This window comes from Sus scrofa, chromosome 4, assembly GCF_054392235.1.
Source record: "Sus scrofa isolate SSC_HxYL_T2T_F1_AM1 chromosome 4, Sscrofa_HxYL_maternal_Yorkshire_Landrace_v2.0, whole genome shotgun sequence".
In the NCBI taxonomy this organism is placed as follows: domain Eukaryota; kingdom Metazoa; phylum Chordata; class Mammalia; order Artiodactyla; family Suidae; genus Sus; species Sus scrofa.
Genome location: NC_139386.1, coordinates 43,016,592 through 43,031,847, shown reverse-complemented (window position 1 = coordinate 43,031,847; position 15,256 = coordinate 43,016,592). Strand labels below are relative to the sequence as shown.

General features: G+C 39.4%; 1 protein-coding gene across 5 annotated transcripts in view; it reads right to left on the bottom strand.

The window, feature by feature from the left end:
* The window catches only part of LOC106510026 (uncharacterized), a 354,100-nt gene that overhangs the window by 337,880 nt on the left and 964 nt on the right, over positions 1 to 15,256 (bottom strand). The window lies entirely within an intron of this gene.

Below are 15,256 nucleotides of genomic sequence, written 5' to 3'. Positions count from 1 at the left end.
GGTTAAGGAACCGGCATTGTTGTAAGCTGCAGTGTAAGTCACAGACATGGCTCAGATTTGGTGTTGCTATGGCTGCAGCTCCAATTTAACCCCTAGCTTTGGAATTTCCAAATGCCACAGATGAGTCCCTGAAAATTAAAAAAATTTTAATTTAAAAAAATAAAGCACCTCAGGTGTAATGTACACTCACAGTCAAGCACCACTAGGCTGGAGGAATCCCATGAAGTGATTATATCCCATTGCCACATTCTGAACTGGAGCCAGCAGATACCCTACACCATAGGTATAGGTTATACTCTAATTACATGGGGAAACCCTAATACAGAACATTAACAAAGACATCAGGAAATAGTAGAAACCAGGTCTTCCAACAAAGTAAATATGGAATATATATAAAACAACTAGAAAAGAAGTAAATTTTAATAATAATATTTCAATTCTTTCATTAATTGTAAAAGGTCTAAACAAATCAATTACAGGTAAAGACTGTCAGTTTGGATAAAGAATAAATATCTAACTATATGCACCTACAAGAAATTCATTTAAAACAAAAAGACACAGATAAGTTAAAAGTAAAAGAAAGGCAAAGAGAAAGAAATTAAACATAACAATAGAGACAGTCATCAAATCAAAAGAAACTAGAGTAAGAGAAGAAGAAAGGAACAAAAAAAGAAGTACAAAAACAAAACTGTTAACAAAATGACAATAAGTAGATACCTATTAATAATTACTTTAAATGGAAATGGACTAAATGCTTTAAATGTAAGTGGACAAAATCAATAATTACTTTAAATGTAAACAGACTAATGCTCTAATCAAAAGACTGATAGTGACTGAAAAGACACAGAACGAAACCCACTTATATGCTGTCTGCAAAGATACTCACCTCAGATCTGGAGTGACACACTGACTGAAGGAGAGGAGATGGGAAAAGGTATTCCATGCAAATGGAAATGAAATGGAATCCAGAGTAGCAAAACTTATATCAGAATAAAAAAACCCACTTTAAAACAAAAGACTGTACTAAGAGAGAAAGAAGGATGATAAAGGGATCAATCCAAGAAGTACAATAATTGTAAAAATATATTCACACAATATAGCAGCAACTAATACAGAAAGTAAACATTAAAAGATGTAAAGGAAGAAATTGACAGTAACACAATAACAAAAGGGAACTATAACACTGCATTTACATCCACAAACCATATACATGCATATGTGTATATATATATATGTACATATATATACATATATGTAATACTGTATACATACATATACATATATATATAATTCCTTCCAAAAGCAGAATACACACATGAAATATTCTCTAGCATAGATCATATGCTAGACTACAAAATAAATCTTGGTAAATTTTAAAAAACTGAAATTATATCAAGCATCCTTTCTACCCAAAATGCTATTAATCAATTAACTACAAGTAAAACCAGTAAAAAAAAAAAAAAAAAAAAAAAAAAAAAAAAGGTGTAGGCTAAAAAATATGCTACTAAATAACCAAAGCATCACTGATGAAATCAAGGAGGAAATCAAAAAATACCTGGAAACCAAACAAAAAAAACAAAAAAAAAATTGATCCAAAATCTATGGGGCAGAGAAAAAACAATTTTTTAAATTAAAGTATAGTTGATTTACAATGTTGTGCCAATTTCTACTTTACAGCAGCATGACTCGGTTATACACACATATATATATATACATTCATGTTTTAATATATAATTTTCCAGAGTTCCCATCGTGGCACAGTGATTAACGAATCTGACTAGGAACCATGAGGTTGCAGGTTCGATCCCTGCACTTGCTCAGTGGGCATTGCTGTGAGCTGTGGTATAGGCTGCAGACGCGGCTTGGATTCTGCTTTGCTGTGGCTCTGGCTTAGGCCGGTGGCTACAGCTCTGATTAGACCTGTAGCCTGGGAACCCCCATATGCCATGGGAGTGGCTCAAGAAAAGGCAAAAAGACAAATATATATATTTAATTTTCCATCATGCTGTATCCCAAGAGATTGATGATAGTTCCCTGTGCTATATATAGTAGGACATTGTTCACACCACTTATAGCAATAGACAGATATTCAAATAGAAAATCAACAAGGAAACACAGGCCCTAAAGAAAGCATTAGACCAGATGGTCTTAATAGATGTTTATAGGACATTCCATCCAAAAGCAACAGAATACACATTCTTCTCAAGTGCACATGGAATATTCTCTAGGATTGATCACATTCTGGGCTACAAATCAAGCCTCAGTAAATTTTTAAGAAAATTGAAATTACATCAAGCAACTTTTCTGAGCACAACGCTATGCAACTAGAAATCAACAACAAGAAAAAAACTGTAAATAACACAAACACATAAAGACTAAACAACATGCTACTAAACAATCAATGGATCACTGAAGAAATCAAAGAGGAAATTAAAAAATAACTAGAAGCAAATGACAACAAAGATACAACACTCCAAAACCTATGGGATGCAGCAAAAGCCATTCTAAGAGGCAAGCTTATAGCAATACAAGCCTACCTAAGGAAGCAAGAGAAAGCTCACATAAACAATATAACTTTACATCTAAAGCAGCTTGAGAGAGAACAGACAAGCCCTAAAGTTGGCAGAAGGAAAGAAATCATAAAGATCAGAGCAGAAATCAATGAAATAGAAACAAGGAAAACCATAGAAAAGATCAATGAAATGAAAAGCTGGTTCTTTGAAAAGATCAACTAAATTGATAAACCCTTAGCCAGACTTATCAAGAAAAAAAAAGAGAGAGGACTCAAATCAATAAAATTAAAAATGAAAAAGGAGAAGTTACACAGGACATCACAAAATACAAAGGATCATAAATAAGAGACTACTACATGCAACTATGTGGCAATAAAATGGAAAACCTAGAAGAAATAGACAAATTCTTAGAAAAGTACAATCTTACAAGACTAAACCAAGATGAAATGGAAAAGATGAATGGACCAATCACAAGAAATGAAATTGAAACTGGGATTAAAAAACTTCCAACAAACAAAAGTCCAGGACCAGATGGCTTCACAGGCGAATTCTATCAAACATTTAGAGAAGAGCTAACATCCATCCTCCTGAAACTATTCCAAAAAATTGCATGGGAGGGGATACTCCCAACTTCATTCTTTGAGGCTACAATCATTCTGATACCAAACCAAAGATACCTCCAAAAAAAAGAAAACTATAGGCCAATTTCACTGATGAACATAGATGCAGAAATTCTCAACAAAATACTAGCAAACCACATCCAACAATACATTAAAAGGATTTTACATCATGATCAAGTGGGATTTATCTCTGGGAGGCAAGGGTTGTTCAATATCCGCAAATCCATCAGTGTGATACACCACATTAACAAACTGAAGGATAAAAACCATATGATCCTCTCAATAGACACAGAAAAAGCCTTTGACAAAATCCAACACCCATTTCTGATAAAAACCCTTCAGAATGTGGGCATAGAGGGACCCTACCTCAACATAATAAAGGCCATATATGACAAACCCACAGCTAACATCATTCTCAATGGTGAAAAGCTGAAAGAATCCCTGCTGAGATTAGGAACAAGACACTATTATTCAACAAGGTTTTGGAAGTCCTAGCCACAGTAATCAGAGAAGAAAAAGAAGTAAAAGGAATCCAAATTGGAAAGGAAGAAATAAAACTATCACTATTTGCAGACGACATGATACTATACCTAGAAAATCCTAAAGACACTACCAGAAAACTGTTAGAGCTCATCAATGAATCTGGCAAAGTCTCAGGATACAAAATTAATACACAGAAATCGATGGCATTTCTATATACTAAAAACAAAAGATCAGAAAGAGAAAATAGGGAAACAATCCCATTTACCCTCACATCAAAAAGAATAAAATACTTAGTAATAAACCTACCTAAAGAGACAAAAGACCTGTACTCTGAAAACTATAAGCCACTGATGAAAGAAATCAAAGATGACACAAATAGATGGAAAGATATACCATGCTCTTGGATTGGAAGAGTTAATATTATCAAAATGACTATACTACTCAAGGCAATCTACAGATTGAATGCAACCCCTATCAAATTACCAAGGACATTTTTCACAGAACTCAGACAAAATATTTTAAAGTTTGTCTGGAAGCACAAAAGACTCAGAATAGCCAAAGACATCCTGAGAAATAAAAATGGAGCTGGAGGAATCAGGGTCCCTGACTTCAAACTATACCACAAAGCTACAGTCATCAAAAATGCATGGTACTGGCACAAAGACAGAGAGCAGTAGAACAGGATAGAAAACCCAGAATTAAGCCCTCGCACTTACAGTCAACTATGACAAAGGTGGAAAGAATATACAATGGAGAAAAGACAGCCCCTTCACTAAGTGGTTCTGGGAAAACTGGACAGCCACATGTACAAGAATGAAATTAGATTACTTCCTAACACTATACACAAAAATAAACACAAAATGGAGGAGAGAGACAAGATGGCAGAAGAGTAGGGGGATACACTTGCCCTTTCCCACAAACACAACAACAACAACAAAAAAAAAAAAAAAACACATCTACAGGTTAAATGACTCACACAGAACAGCAATAATTGCTGGCAGAAGAACCTAAACTCCAATAACAGCAAGAATCTCATGACACAACTGGGTAAAACAAGAGAAAAGAGGAGAGTGAGAGAAGGGGAATCAGGGCTGGATGGGCGCTCCTGAAAGAGAACTGTGGAGGAGAAAGGGATTCCATACCCTGGAAAGTCACCTACTCGAGGGAAAGATCAACCAAATCAGAGGGATCTCCAGATGCAGAGAAGAGTGCAGCCGTAAGTCTGATATCTGAAGAGCAGAATGAGAACCGAACAGATCATCTGAACTACTGGCACAGTCACCAAAAACAGAGACGCTTGGGTAGGGGCTGGGCACCAAGACCTCTGCTCAGGAGGTTAGACCCTGGGGAACAGGCTGGGGTGGGTGGTGCAGAGACAGCTTGGGGAACTAGGAACAAGTCAGTCGGGTTCACAGGGAAGCAACCGCCCTGGGTGTCTAGGAAGCGGTCTGTCGGATTTGCGGTGTGGAGACTGCCTGGGAGTCTAGAAAGCGGAATGAATGTCATGGGTGGAGGAAGCACTACACTAAGGTCTGGGGGGTGGAAAGCCGCATCAGAGGGAACCTGGCAGAAGAGCTGGATCTGCAGGAGAGACCAGGCGCCAGTGTTGGGGAGGGTAGAGGAGAAGGCAGCCATAGAATACTCCCCACACCACAGTGAGCTCACTTGCCTGCCAGCTATCAGAAAGCTGTGCTTCCCAGTTCATCCCCCCCTCCCCCTACCCCATGCTCACCCGCTGGACCTGAGACTGCCTGCCATCCTGGAGGGCTGGCCTCACCATTTGCAGGAAGCTGACCACTGCAGGAGCTTTCCCTGCCCTGGCCTGCCTGCCCCCTGGAGGGGGGCCACACCCCCACGGAGCAGCACCCAGCACCGCCAGCCCCCTGGAAAAGGACCACAGCCCAGAAAAGCTCAAACAAGCTCGGCCCAGGCGTGCAACATCTGCCTCCATCCCGAGGTGTTCCTGCCAATTCAGCAAGAGATATTTAAAGTGCTAAAAGGAAAAAATATGCAACCTAGAATACTCTATCCAGCAAGAATATCATTTAAAATAGAAGGGGAAATAAAAAATTTTTCCAACAAACAAAAGCTAAAAGAATACAGCAATACAAAACCCAGGCTAAAAGAAATATTGAAAGGGCTTCTCTAAACCAAAAAGAAAAGAAAAAAAAAAAAGAGGAAGAACTAGGATTGAGGAAACCACAATCAGAGAGCAGTCACTCAAATAAGCCAGCATACAGATTTAATCATGAACATGTTCAAAACAAAATAAAATTAAAAAGAAAAAAAGAGACGTCAAAAATCATAAAATGTGGGCAAGGGAAGTAAGGAAATAAATAGACTCTTTAAATTTTTTTTCTTTTTTTGTTTTCTCTCTTTTTTTTCTTCTTAATTTTAGTACAGTAATGAAATGTTTGAACCTACAGGACTATCAGGCTAAAACACATAATTATAGGAAGGGGTTAACACACTTAAAAAACAGGGCAACCACGAATCAAAACCAAACAATACATTCGCAAAAAAATGAAAAGAAAAACACTCAAGCAGGAAATAATTGGAGACCATACAACCAAAATATGAAAGGAAGAATGGAGAATCAGAATCAACTGGAAAGCAAGGTTTAAAATGGCAATAAATAATCATCTATCAATTATCACCTTAAATGTCAATGGACTGAATGCTCCAATCAAAAGACAAGGAGTGGCTGAATGGATAAAAAAACAAAAACCTTCAATCTTCTGCCTATAAGAAATTCACCTTAGGACAAAGGACACATATAGATTGAAAGTGAGGAGGTGGGAAAAAATATTTCATGCCAATAGACATGACAGAAGAGCAGGAGTTGCAATACTCATATCAGACAAAATAGACTTTAAAACAAAAGACATAGGGAATTCCTGTCGTGGCGCAGTGGTTAACGAATCCAACTAGGAACCATGAGGTTGCGGGTTCGGTCCCTGCCCTTGCTCAGTGGGTTAACGATCCAGCGTTGCTGTGAGCTGTGGTGTCGGTTGCAGACGTGGCTCAGATCCCACGTTGCTGTGGCTCTGGTGTAGGCCGGTGGCTATAGCTCCGATTCGACCCCTAGCCTGGGCACCTCCATATGCCGTGGGAGCGGCCCAAAGAAATAGCAAAAAGACAAAAAATAAATAAATAAATAAAACAAAAGACATAAAGAAATACAAAGAAGGACACTATTTAATGATTAAGGGATCTATCCAAGAAGAGGATATTACTATCGTCAACACACATGCCCCAAATATAGGAGCACCCAGATACATACAACAAATACTAACAGACATAAAGGGAGAAATTGATGGGAATACAATCATAGTAGGAGACTTTAATACCCCACTCACACCAATGGACAGATCCTCTAGACAGAAAACCAATAAAGCAACAGAGATTCTAAAGGAAACAACAGAAAAGTTAGACTTAATTGACATCTTCAGGACACTACATCCAAAAAAATCAGAATACACATTCTTCTCAAATGCTTATGGAACATTCTCAAGAATCGATCACATACTGCGGCACAAAGCTAACCTCAATAAATTTAGGAGCACAGAAATTATTTCAAATATCTTCTCTGACCATAATGACATGAAACTAGAAATCAACCACAGGAAAAGAAATGAGAAAAAAACCTACTACATGGAGACTAAACAACATGCTACTAAAAAACCAATGGGTCAATGAGGAAATCAAGAAGGAAATTAAAAAATACCTTGGAACAAACGATAATGAAGGCACAACTGCTCAAAATCTATGGGACACCACAAAAGCAGTGCTCAGAGGGAAATTCATAGCAATACAGGCCTTCCTCAAAAAAGAAGAAAGATCTCAAATTGACAACTTAACCTTCCACCTAAATGAATTAGAAAAAGAAGAACAAAAAAGACCTAAAGTCAGCAGAAGAAAGGAAATTATAAAGATCAAAGAGGAAATCAACAAAATAGAGATTCAAAAAATAATAGAGAAAATTAATAAAACCAAGAGTTAGTTCTTTGAAAAGGTAAAAAAATTTGACAAACCCCTGGCTAGACTCACTAAGAAGAGGAAAGGAAGAACCCAAATAAACAAAATTAGAAATGAAAAAGGAGAAGTCACAACGGATACTGCAGAAATACAAAAAAAACCATAAGAGAAATACAAAAAAACCATATGAACAACTATATGCCAACAAATTTGACAACCTAGGAGAAATGGACAAATTTCTAGAATCTTACAGCCTGTCAAAACTGAATCAAGAATAAATAGACCAACTGAACAGAAAGATTGATAACTAGAAATGAAATTGAATATGTCATGAAAACATAAAAGCCCGGGACCAGATGGCTTCACAGGCGAATTCTACCAAACATACAAAGAGGATCTGGTGCCCATACTCCTTAAACTTTTTCAAAAGGTTGAAGAAGAAGGAATACTCCCAAAGACATTCTATGATGTCGTCATCACCCTAATTCCAAAACCAGACAAAGATACCATCAAAAAAAGAAAACTATCAGCCAATATCTTTGATGAACATAGACACAAAAATTCTCAACAAAATTTTAAGCAACGGAATCCAACAGCATATCAAAAAGATTGTACACCATGACCAGGTGGGGTTTATCCCAGGTTCACAAGGATGTGGTTTAACATATGCAAATCAATCAACGTCATATACCACATTAACAAAAGTCAAAAACCATATGACCATCTCAATAGATGCAGAAAAAGCATTTGACAAAGTCCAACATCCATTCATGATCAAGACCCTCGCCAAAGTGGGTATAGAGGGAACATTCCTGAACATGATCAAAGCCATTTATTATAAACCCACAGAAAATATAATACTCAATGGAGAAAAACTGAAAGCCTTCTTACTCAAATCTGGAACAAGACAGGGATGCCCACTCTCACCACTGCTCTTCAACATAGTTTTGGAAGTCTTAAGCCACAGCAATTAGACAAACAAAAGAAATAAAAGGCATCCATATAGGAAGAGAAGAGATAAAACTGTCACTGTATGCAGATGACATGATACTATACATAGAAAACCCTAAGGACTCAACCCCAAAACTACTTGAACTGATTAATAAATTCAGCAAAGTAGCAGGATACAAGATTAACATCCAGAAGTCAGTCACATTTCTGTATACCAGCAATGAAATATTAGAAAGGGAATACAAAAATACAATACCTTTCAAAATTGCACCTCACAAAATCATTATTTGATTTTGTGAGGTGTATCAAGAATACACCTGACCAAGGAGGTAAAGGACTTATATGCTGAGAACTATAAAACTTTAATCAAAGAAATCAAAGAAGATGTAAAGAAATGGAAAGCTATTCCATGTTTATGGATTGGAAAAATCAACATTGTAAAAATGGCCATACTACCCAAAGCAATCTACAGATTCAATGCAATCCCTATCAAATTACCCATGACATTTTTCACAGAACTAGAATAAACAATCCAAACGTTTATATGGAACCACAAAAGACCCAGTTTCATCACTCTAGGAGTCAAGGGCACTACTTCTCAAAGTGTGGTCCCTGTTCCAGCAGCATTAGTATCACCTGTGAATTTGTTACAAATGTGTATTCTTGGATCTCACTCCAAACCTCTTGAATCAGAAACTCTGGGGAGGGGGGGAGGTGGCAACGGAGGGTTAACATGTCCTCCAGGTGATTCTGAGGCATGCTAACCCTTGAATGATGGAGTCCAGAATTTAATCCCAGGTGTGAGACCTCAGAGCCCATCAAAGTCCATGTGATTTATCACTTAGTAATATTCCCTCCTGAATTACTAAAGAGAAAACAAGTTATACATGATTTCGACTGGAAAACTGGTTTACATGAAATAGGACTCTGGAGCAGTTTCATTCTATCCCCCTGGCTTCTAGTGCTTGACCAAATAATTTTAAGTACCAAATTCACCACTAGAGGGAGCCCCTATATCCTCTCAAATACTGAATTTTTAAAGCAAAAAATAAACTCAAACAAAAAAACTAAAGTTCTACTGGAAAGGCTTTATTTCTATGTTTCAGCATTAAAACTATTTGCTTAAGCTTCTTAACAGGGAACAGCTGTATTTGAGGCCATATTGTTTAGCCATAAACTCTAGAAAATAAATACAATATATCATATTTGGCCACTTAACATCTTTCTTCATTTCTAAAATGGGACAAAGGAGTAGGGGAAGAGATATATTAACAAAACAATAACACAATTTTTAAATATAATCTAATGTAAACAACATCATTAATTCTAAGGTTCCAAAGAAATAAGACTAGAAAAAAATTGTTTTCATGATCCAGTTATGTGTAAAGTTGTCTCTTTCCGCGTTATTCAGAGCACTTGGGTTAAAGATTGGCAAATCCAGCACCTGGTACATGAAAAGTTCTCAATAAATGAGTGAGTGCAATTAATATAACTCTTTGCCTCCACAACTTTTACGCCATCGTAAATAAATTGGAATCCATTCCATATTATACACAATAAGATTGTAAATATACAAATACCATATAAAAGTTTATGGAAAGTCAATTGTAGTTTATGAAAAGTCACTGAACGAATTCCCGTTGTGGCTCAGCAGTAACGAATCTGACCGCTGTCCATGAGGATTCAGGTTCATTCCCCAGGCTCATTCAGTGGTTTAAGTGTCTGGCATTGCTGTAAGCTGTGGTGTAGGTCACAGATGAAACTCGGATCCTGCACTGCTTCAGTATAGGCTGGCAGCAGCAGCTCCAATTCAACCCCTAGCCTGGGAACTTCCACATGCCACACATGAGGCCCGAAAGAAAGAAAGAAAAAAGTCACTGAAAAGTCTGGTTATATAGATTGTAACCTGGAACAATAATCCTAAGAGAATGATACAACCAACTAACAGGCTGATCACTGACACACGCTCTCCTTATTCCAAACATGAAATGATATTCATTCACTACTTAGTAATTTATTTATATTTACATACATTTAAGAACTTTGCAAAAAAACCTTAAGGGGAGGAAGGGGGAGTTGGATCCTGGAACAGTGGAAAGAGCACTGGAGGAAAAGGAAGGCAAAGATTTAATTCCATCTCCTTTATCTTATTATGTGACCTTAGCCAAGACTTAGCTTCCCCAGGCCTCTAGCTCCTCTTCTATGTGAGGTTTCCTAAGAGAAAGTGTAGCCTATGAGAAAGAAAGTGCCACCAAGCAGTGAAAAGACTTGAGAGCAACGGAGCTGATATATGTTTTGAAAAGTCTGTTGAGTTCCCATCGTGGCTCAGCAGTAATGAACCCAACTAGTATCCATGAGAATGTGGATTTGATTCCTGGTCTCACTCAGTGGGTTAAACAATCCAGCATTGCCGTGAGCTACGGTGAAGGTTGCAGAGGTGGCTTGGATCTGGCGTTAGTTACTGTGACTGTATTGTAGGCCAGCAGCTAAGGCTCTGATTTGATCCCCAGCCTGGGAATTTCCATATGCCTAGGGTGTGGCCCTAAAAAAACAAACAAAAAGAGTCTGTTGAAAGGAGAATAAGATCAAAGAGCTCTGATCTCAGGAGAAAGGTTCTTAGAACACTTTGTCCCATATTTTGGGTGGAGACTGAAAGAGTGCAATTCAATAAATAATACTTGTTCAACAATTGCTATCATATTGATATATATATGACATATATATATATCACCTGCTAAAAGACTTTATTTACTTGATAAATAAGATAGCCAGAGTTCCCATCGTGGCTCAGTGGTTAACGAATCCGACTAAGAACCATGGGGTTACAGGTTCGACCCCTGGCCTGCTCAGTGGGTTAAGGATCTGGCGTTGCCATGAGCTGTGGTGTGGGTTGCAGACACGGCTCGGATCTGGTGTTGCTGTGGCTGTGGCGTAGGGCAGCGGCTACAGCTCCAACTGGACCCCTAGCCTGGGAACCTCCATATGCCGCAGGTGTGGCCTTAAAAAGACCAAATAAAAAAAAAGATAGACCTTGCTGTCACACATCAATACCTTCACTTAAATACAAAGACAAGAACTATGAAGGCTAATTTGTGTCACCTTGACTAGGTCACAGGCTGTCCTGACATTTGGCCAAAAGTTATTCTGGGTGTGTTGATAAGGCTATTTCTGGATAAGCTTAACACTTGAATTGGTAGGCTGAGTAAAACAAGTTGCCATCCCTAATGTGGGCAGACCTCATCCAACCAATTTAACACCTCGCTAGAACAAAAAGGCTGAGGAAGAGGAAATTCTCCCTGCCTGTTTGAGCTCAGATTTTGTGTTTTTCCGCTTTCAGATCCAGCCAGAAACATCAGCTGCCCTTGACACTTGAGTCTGCCAGCTTTTATACTGGAATTCATACCATCGGCTCTCCTGGGTTTCCAGCTTGCTGACTGCGTATCTTGGGATTTCACCTCCATAACTCCATGAGCCAATTCCTTATAATAAAACCATATATAGGGTTCTCGCTGGAGAAACTGATCAATACAAGGACCAAACTCCTTAGCATGGCCAAAATGCCTTACATAACCTCACCCCTACCTACCCGCCCCCCCAACTACAACACATACCATCAGGACCACCTCCCCACCTGCCAACCTCATTGATTGTCTTCCATTTCCTCACACACCATGCTCGCTCTGTCATGGGGTTTTCATTCACTCACTCATTCATCCATTGATAAACTTAGCTAATTACCGACTTCCTACTATGAGTAGGTGTGCCTGCGGTGGTATGGGGATGATAATATGAACAAGATATCAAAGTGCCTAGTTTCACAGAGAATATATTCCAGCCACAGGAGGCAAATAGCATATAAACAAAAAGGTTAATTTCAGAGAGTAGCAAGTGCTTCAAAGGCAACCAAAAAAGGTAATAACTAGGTGATCAGAGAAAGCCTTGCTCTGTGGGCACATTTTAAGCAGACTTCTATATGATGAGATGTGGCCAAGCCACATGAACATCTCAGGAAGTAGAAAGACAATCAACACACACAAAACTGACTCTGAAATGAGCTTGATATATGCTAGGTACAGAGAGAAACATATTGTAGCTATAGCACAATGGGGTAGTAAGAAATGGTACATGAGTAAGCAAGATACAGCCTTTATGGCCGGAGTAAGGATTTAAAATCTTATTTTAAGCACACTGGAAATGTGTCTTAGCCCAGTTGAGTTGCTATAGCAAAAATCCCAAAAACTGGATGGCATATAAAAAACAGAAATATGGGAGTTTCCATTATGGTGCAATGGAAAGGAATCCAACTAGTATCCATGTGGATGCAGGTTTGCTACCTGACCTTGCTCAGTGGGTCAGGAATCCAGCATTGACATGAGCTATGGTGTAGATTGCAGATGAGACTCGGATCCCAAGCTGCTGTGGCTGTGGTGTAGGCCGGCAGCTGTAGCTCTGATTCAACCCCTAGCCTGGGATCTTCCACATGCTGCAAGTGCATCCCTAAAAAGCAAAAACAAAACAGAAATGTATTTCTTGGAGTTCCCGTCGTGGCACAGTGGTTAACAAACCTGACTAGGAACCATGAGGTTGCAGGTTCAATCCCTGGCCTTGCTCAGTGGGTTAAGGATCTGGCGTTGCTGTGAGCTGTGGTGTAGGTCGCAGACATGGCTCGGATCCCAGGATCCCACATCGATGTGGCTCTGGCGTAGGCCAGCGGCTGTAGCTCCGATTAGACCCCTAGTCTGGGAACCTCCATGTGCTGCAGGAAACGGCCCTAGAAAAGTCAAAAAGACAAAAAATAAAAAAATAAAAAGAAATGTATTTCTCACAGTCCTGGAGTCTGAGAAGTCCAAGATGATGGCACCAGCTGATTTGTGCCTGGTGAGAGCCTCTTCCTCATTGTTGGCTATTTCCTCTGGGTACCATGGCAAAAGGGGTTAAGGAGCTCTCTGGCTTCTTTTATAAGAGCACTGATCCCATTCATGAGGTCTCCACCCTCATGACTTAAGCATCACCCAAAAGCCCACCTCCTAATAACATCGCCTTAGGGGGTAGGATTTCAACACGCAAATTCTGGAGAGACACAAACATTCAGACCCATCTAGCTTTGAAAGGTTGGCATGGTCTGATCCACATTTTTTATTTTGCATTGCAATATGTAAATATGGACATGGAGAGACCAGTAAGGAGGGTTTGTAGCAAAGGTGAATGATGATAGTAGCCTGGATTGTGGTGATGTAGAAACGAAGAAAGGAACAATTGAAGATACGTTTTGTGGAGGTAGGACAGATGGGAACTGCCAGTGTGCCTGGGAAAAAGGAAGGATGAGTGCTAGGGTTTTGACCTGAACCATCAGCTGGTGGGTGGTACCATTTTCTGAAACATGGAAGCTGGGGGAGAAATGGGAATGGGGTTGGGGGAAGGGCAATTTGCCTCTACTGTCCCTCTCTCTGATCTGTTTTTTCTTCCCTCTTCACTTCCCAATCTTTGGATCTCAGCTCAAACGTCACTTTAGCAACAAAGCCCTTTCCCCATATAATTTAAACCAAACATCAATATTCAGTATATGCTCTCTGTGTCATATACTTTTCCTTAGTCCCTGTGTTACATTGCAAAAGTGGCCACAAACATGTTGCCTCTGTTGCCCCTGCTGCCCCTGCTCACAGCCTTCCTACCAGAAGACTTGGGAGTAAGACCGTCCTGGCTCATCCAGCCACCAGCTGAGCAGAAAAGTATGAAGGAGGCCAGCTGAGCAGACCCAAGCAGAAGAACCACCCAGGTCACTCACCGAATCCAGAGTTAGCTAAAGGACTGTTGTAAGCCACAAGGTTTTGTGGTGGTTTGCTACACAGCAAAATCCGATACAGTAGCACACACCTCAGATGCAACTGTACCTGTGTTTGTTTGATTAGTGACTATCCCTCAGAGGAGACTGTGAGCTCTATAAGAGCAAGGACTGATTTCAGGTTACCACGCCCTGCTCAGAGACCAGCATAATACCTGGACATACCTGGTACCTAATGGGTAACCTGCTGAATGAATGAAGGGAAGAGAGAGGAACACATTAGAATGCCAGAGAACAGAAGTTCCAAAACACCTGTTTGTCCAAAACAAACTTTCATCAACCCAAGACACTGAGGAATAGGAGACTAAGATAGCATTTCCTCTGCCTCCAAGATCTCAAAGTCTAGACAACAGAGTCGGTACAAAATCAACAGTCTGATTCTACACTGGATGGGACCCTAATGCTGTCTGGTGTGTGGAAGTTGTTAAGGGAGGTTTCTTGGGATAAATAAAGCCTAGATTTAGTCCCAAAGATGTTTACCTAGAAGAGCGGCATAAACGAAGGCCAAGGACAACGGTTTTCAAAGGCAAGTGAAAGGCTCCTGTTCGTTATTTCTCTAAGAAAATATTAAGGTTTAAGCGTCTGTCTCATCAAATTCTAAGGTCCTTCAGGGCGAGGGTGGGGGTGTTATCTTCTAATCTTTGCATCATTCCCAGTGTTTAATATTATCTTTTCCACAAAATGGGAACTCAGTTAATATTCGTTAGATAAATGAAAAGCTAAAGACGAGGTGGAAAGCACCGCTCCTTCCAAGAGCCCACACTTTCATATTCAACACAAAGAGATGGAAGTTGCGCTTTTGTTCTAAGACTCAACATCGCATAAGCAGAAACTAGACCCCAATGGCCTTCAGTTTTACGTCTCCCTCC